This window comes from Mus musculus, chromosome 13 (assembly GCF_000001635.26).
Source record: "Mus musculus strain C57BL/6J chromosome 13, GRCm38.p6 C57BL/6J".
NCBI classification, from domain to species: Eukaryota; Metazoa; Chordata; class Mammalia; order Rodentia; family Muridae; genus Mus; species Mus musculus.
In genome coordinates, this window is record NC_000079.6 from 106,545,844 (window position 1) to 106,552,276 (window position 6,433).

At 38.4% G+C, this 6,433-nt stretch overlaps 1 pseudogene; it reads right to left on the bottom strand.

The window, feature by feature from the left end:
- Positions 654-1,293, bottom strand: Dph3b-ps (diphthamide biosynthesis 3, pseudogene; annotated as a pseudogene).

The window sequence follows — 6,433 nt, forward strand, 5'->3', positions numbered from 1 at the left end:
TAATGTTTCTGGATTTATAGAATGCCTTCCACCTAACATAAACCCACTAAGGTTTCTAGATTCTTGTGTCCTGGAGCAATGAATTGGACTAGGAACCCTTAAGTAGTAATAGAAATAAGATCAGTTGATTAAGAAAGAAAAAGGCATTTCTACCAAGGAATGGGCTAGTAGTGAGCCAGGGTAAAGAACAGATAGAGGCTCAAAATCCCCACACTGAATGAGCTCTGGTCTTTTCTAGGCTATTTGTATCACACTCCCCTTCCCTTGCATTTATACAGTGAGGGCTTTCCTTAGGCATCTTCTGGTTGTCACATGGAGCCATGTGGAGAAACAATCCCAGTCTTTCCCTGTCACCTGGCTTCTTTCACATACTACTCTTGATGCCTTCTCCCCACATTCTTGCTGTCCTGCCACAGTGATGACTTATAGTTCCATTATGTCACTACTTGTGATACAATTTTATTCATTTTTGTTGTTTGTTTAAGTTTTGTTGTGGTTATTGTTGTTTGTAGAGATTAAACCTAAGGCTTTGCACATTTTAGAAAGTGTCCCAGGACTAGTGAGCTATCATCCCGGTCTCTCTCTCTCTCTCTCTCTCTCTCTCTCTCTCTCTCTCTCTCTCTCTCTCTCTCTCTCTCTCTCTCTCTCTCGTTGGATGATGTTATTTTCAGAAAATGATTTTTCAGATATTCAACTAATTCAACTGACTGAAGAAAAACCAGTTTATAAGGCTCTCCTTAAATTCAGATGAACAATTAGGAATCCTTCCAGTTCCATGTAAGGATGGAATCCAGGTATGATATATCACAGGCTCACCTTTTCATGCTGAGTTCAATGGCTGATGAAAATCACACCCATGAGGCCATCCACAGGACACCTGCCCAGTGAGGAGGTTGGTAACTCTGCACTGGATCCATCCACCTGGGCTCAGCCCCCGAGGTTCAGGACTTAGGTTCCTGAGAGCTTCTTTAGCATCTAACTAACTCTTTGTTGCTTGAAGGTGCTAGGACTATTTCTCCACACATGAACTGATCTTTGTCATAAATCACTTTTATAATGAGTGAACACTTAGGACACATTGCCACATCTTCTCCATTTTCCAAATCTTCCTTAGTGATGGAGAGGCTATCCCCACAGGGGCAGGGACAGAAATAGGTCTCCAAGTCCTCATCATATTGAAAGTCCTTGTTCTTCACCTCATCATGAAATACTGCCATGGTCAGCAGGTCGGCAATGAATCAGTTTGCCTAGCTGCACTCAGGCAGGGTAGACCCAGGCTTTGTGGCCCACCCTCTTTCTTCTTTATAGCCAAATAATAACCATTTTATATATGTGTGTATATACATATCATATAAGTGGGGATAAATAAATGTGATATGTATGAGATATATGTCTCTCTCTCTCTCTCTCTCTCTCTCTCTCTCTCTCTCTCTCTCTCTCTGTGTGTGTGTGTGTGTGTGTGTGTGTGTGTGTGTGTGTGTGTGTGTGTGTGTGTGAAATCTTATTTATCTATTGGTAGGAACTCACTAGTTCCATAATGGCTGTCGTGAATAGTGTAGCAAGTAAGATTGTGGTAGGAATATATAGTACATAAAACTTGACTTATTTGAGATATATGCCAGAAATGGTGCGGTTTAATTATATAGTAGCTCTATTTCTAGTGTCTTAAAGAACCCCCATAGTTATTTCCATTGAAGCTGGACTGATTTATATTTCCATTAGCACCGTATAAGAACCATTTATTCCCCTATATCCCCATCAGCATCTAATGGTGAGCTGGTTTGGTTTGGTTTAGTTTGGTTTCTTGATGGTAAGTAACCATTCTGACTGTGGTGAGATGCAATTTCAGTGTAGTTCTTGTTTACTTTTACTGGTGACTAAAGATGTTGAGCACCTTTCGTTTATTTTATTTATTGGAAATTTTGAAAATATCTGTTCAGTTCACTCTGTCCTCTACTGAGTGGATTACTTAGAGATAGCAGCTCTTAATCATTCCACATATGGCTCCAAATATGTTGACACGCACTCTGTGGCATAATTATAACAGCTTGAAATGACTCCTTAGGGAATACTCTGAGGTTAAAAATAAAGTCTCCCGGAAACCATAAAGGAAAATAAAGACATTAAATACACAAAGTTTTATAATTCTCAGGAAGTAAACAAGGAAAAGTTGTGGTGAAAAGACTTTAGAGTTAGACGAGGAAACAAAAAAGAGGAAGAGTTTCTTTTCTTTTTTATTTTTTTATATCTTCCTCTACTTTTGAATATCTGAAAGTAGGCATTTGCTGCCAACTATCATTTCTAATCAGAGACATTTTCTAAGCTAAGTGTCATCCTCTTGCTCAACCAGTCCTGAAGGAAAGATGAGACCAGAAGAATAACTGGAGTCTCTCCTGGGCTCAAGGAGTTAGACGCAGCACTGAATGACTTTTAGAAACAGTGAAATCTAATAAGCAATTTGAATTTCAGTGTACAATATTAGCCCCCCAAACAGAAATTGTACACACACACACACACACACACACACACACACATCTTTTAGATGCTTCTGAGGTAAAATTAAAAGTTAAAGAAAAACACACTGGATAGCCAAATCAAGCTGTCACTAAGGAAAAAAAAATAGAAGAACCAATGTAGGAACAAGAATTCAGTGGAAAAACAAAAATTAAAGAGGAGTACAAAGGCATAAAAGCTCTGAAAACTTGGGATCTTAAAGAAGGCTTTGTACTGACTCTAGCAAAAGTTCTAGAGACTGAGAGACGTGGGCTTCTAAACAACCAAGTCTGGTATATGGGACTGGGCAAGTATGTAGCAAAGGGAAAACTGAAGAATATAGCAACTGTAATATTCATGGGCAGCAACAAAAATTAATCTTAAGATAGCTGATCATAAGTAATGATGGAATCTCACAACAGCCATGAATAAGAAGGCATCTTTGCTTCATTAATCCTTTCTGTTTTCCCGTGTGATTCCTCTCTCAACTGATCAATTGGTGCTAATGGTTCTGAAGGCTTGGGTGTCTTTTATAGCTCTCGAGGTTTTGTTTTATTTTGTTTTGTTTTGTTTTTTAAGATTGGCATAACTTAAGTTAAAATGTCCACCCTTGAATAAATCAGAGTCATGTACAAAATGGCTGTTGACATGCCAATCATTTCAGATGAGGAAAAAGTTATGGATTCATAACAATTCAGGCACACAATACTGCTTTAAGGAATCCAGGTCTTACCCATTGACTGTCAACAATATCCTGATTCCTTTGGAAACCCTTGATTCTCTTCATGTTCCCTCCTTCCATTTCATTCTCACTAAATTTTGTAGTCTGAATGTAACTTGAAGGCATATATTTGCTCCCATATCTGCTGCTCACACTAGATCATTCACATCTCTCAACAGAAGGTTATTTGCCTGGTACCACTAGCACTTACTTAGTACAGAATGGATGTTTCATTCACTGAGAATGGCTCAGTATAGGAGACCAGTGATGAGGACAGCCTTCCTCCATCTTTTACCTCTCTGCTTTCTTCCTAAAATCAGCCATAAAAAGGCACAGCCAATTGGAGCAAGAAACTCCACATTTTGGATGCTATTCATGCTCAATTTATATAAGGTCCACTTAACAAAAGAGTTTCAGAAGGTTTCCACTTGTATACTCATCTCCATATTTAATCACAACTAATAGCCAATGAATCAGAATAGGATTGCATTGTACTAACAAACTATTTGACACATGCTAAATTTTCCTTTAATTCTTAAGGCCCTATGGTATTTTGTTCACCTCAGGTTCACACATTAGAAACACAATTTGTGTGGTTAAATGAGTTGGGAAGAAAACAAATATTCAAGTCTTGGTTTGGTTTGTTTGGGTGGAACTTGAGTAACGGTATCATGATTTTCTCTCCCGGATTCTACCTTAGTGCCAAAAAAGAAAGACACCTCAACCAGAGGTAGCCTACCAGAAGGTAACTCTAGTAACATCTTGAATGAATACTGGAAATAAACTATAGAAAGAAATGATGAGTGCAGAGGAGGTACTTCAGTAGTAAAGACACAAAGCACTCGTGACGGGGGAGAGGAGAAAGAAAAGGGAGAAGGATAAAAGGCAGGAGAGGAGAAGGAAAAAAGGAGGAAGGAGAGATATGATTCCACTGTGGCTTGGCCCCATTCTCTTGAGCCTGCAGTAAACCAGCACACCAGCCTGGAACATTAGAGAAGGGACTTGTCACCTAATGGCTGGGGCAGATAAAAGATAAAGAAGGACTGGAATAAGAGTCCTATTGTTATTAAACTTGAGGGTCACAACCTGTGCCCCAAGTCAGGTCTGACCACCCATGCTCAATCAGCAAATTAAAAGAGTTAAATTAAAAGTAGAAAACAGAAAAGGGAGATTTAGTCAATGCGGACACATTAGGAAGAGGGACCAAGAGATCCAGCAAACTCCTCGGGCCCATCTCTGGGGTCCTGACATGAGAGCAAAGTAAACAGAGTCAAGGATACGAGTGTCCAAACAGTCAAGGTCAAGGTACAGTCACACACACCACCAACCCATCTTATCTAGGTTTCAGTCTGCATGAAATCTCTTTCAGAGACCCAAGTTTCCCCTCTAACTGGAACCTTTTCCATCACACAATGCATTAGTTTCTAGGGGGAAATCCCATTTCTTTGGGGTCATTATTATACTTCCCAGGACTCATAGATGAGTGACACTGCTCAGGACTTTTTACCTCCAGCAGTCTACACAGCACATGGCAGTATTATGAAAGTTAGGTAAGGTACAATGCAGGGTTTATATTGAAGGATAGAAGAAGAAGAAATAAATAGAGATAGGTAGGTATAAAACTAAACAGTCAATCAAGCTCTTTAAACAAATCTTATATTTAATAATTTATAATAATTTACTAATATTACATGTTATATGATATATAATTATATATTAAATTGGCATTATTGTTAAATAATAATGTAAATTAATAATTAAAATAATTATATATTAAATTGATATTATTGTTAAATAATGTAAATTAATAATTAAAATACCATTGATAATATTAATAATAATAATAATAAAGAACATCACTCAGAAGTTTGCCCTCTCCATAGATCACGTTAGTCTATATAATAGACACTTTTTCTCTATCCCTTTCTCATTAGTGGTTTCTCCACATAATGATAGTGTCCATAGAGAAGGTAAAGTGCTAAGCAACTCCATGCAAATATGGCCAGGGTGTCCAATGTCTATTTACATCTTCATCCTGAGCTTCAGAAACAATGGTAATAAATTGTTACACACATGGCCCTCAGAATCAGATGGATTCCTCTTCCTCCACCACTTTTGTATTCTTCCTTTTCCTTCATCAGCATCACAAGCCAGGACATGATGTCTTAGAGGATGCTTACAGCATTCTGAAGTCTTGGGGAAAAATGCAGGCATTAATACTTCCTGTTCTGCATTCTCTGAGCTGTTTTTCTTCTTGACTATCAACATTAACAATTAGACATTTCATAATGTCTAACAGTTATAATGTCATAATGTCTCAGCTGGCTACTTTTCTACAAATGCTCCAGATGACACACATCAGCCCTGAGGGAATGTGACAGAGCACATCCTCAGAGGTACGGAAGTCCAAGCCCAGCAAGCCTCCTGTACACAAAGGCAGTAGCATCCAGGCCCTTGGGGCACTTCTCACAAGAGCTGAATTTTCTCTCCACTGTGCCATTTCCTATCTTCAACTGATGCCTTTCCAAGATTGAGCTGTTCTTATAATAAGGAAATGGCTGCAGTAAAGAAAACTTACTTTTGTTTCAGAGGACCACATGTCTTGAAAGTATATTTTCAAATACTATTCAGATGTGGAGCCTATCCATACACGAGAAGAAATTAGAACCAGAGAGGTGTAACAGAGTACATTACCATAACACTTACTCAGGGTTTTGGTTACGGGATCGTTACTCATTGGTGACTCAGTCACAGAGTGGAACTTGTGAGTTATTCATCCAGGAATCATTTCAGACTTCCACATGGCACACCAATCTCTTTGATGAGCCATGGAAACACCCTAATTACCAATTATGTCCCCTCAAGTTCTTGTTGTTCATAACAGACAGGCAGATTTCTTTTGTGGGTAACTTCTGCAGGAAGAGATTTAAACAAAGAACAAATTTGTCTGATATCTCCTCAGAACTCCCAATAGAGCCCTCATGGGAACCTGCTATTTCATTATGATGACAACTGGCAATTGCAATATCTTGAGTATTTACAGCTATGTTGAAACAGTGTCTGAAAAGGAGAATTGTCTAAAACAACCATAAGAAATCACACTGCTTTTATTTCCTTTAAATTAATACCTATAAGTGAATGTATATAGACATACATATATAGTCTAAATGAAGATAGGCCATGTGGCCTGACAATGTTCTCATCTATAGCCATAGGCTA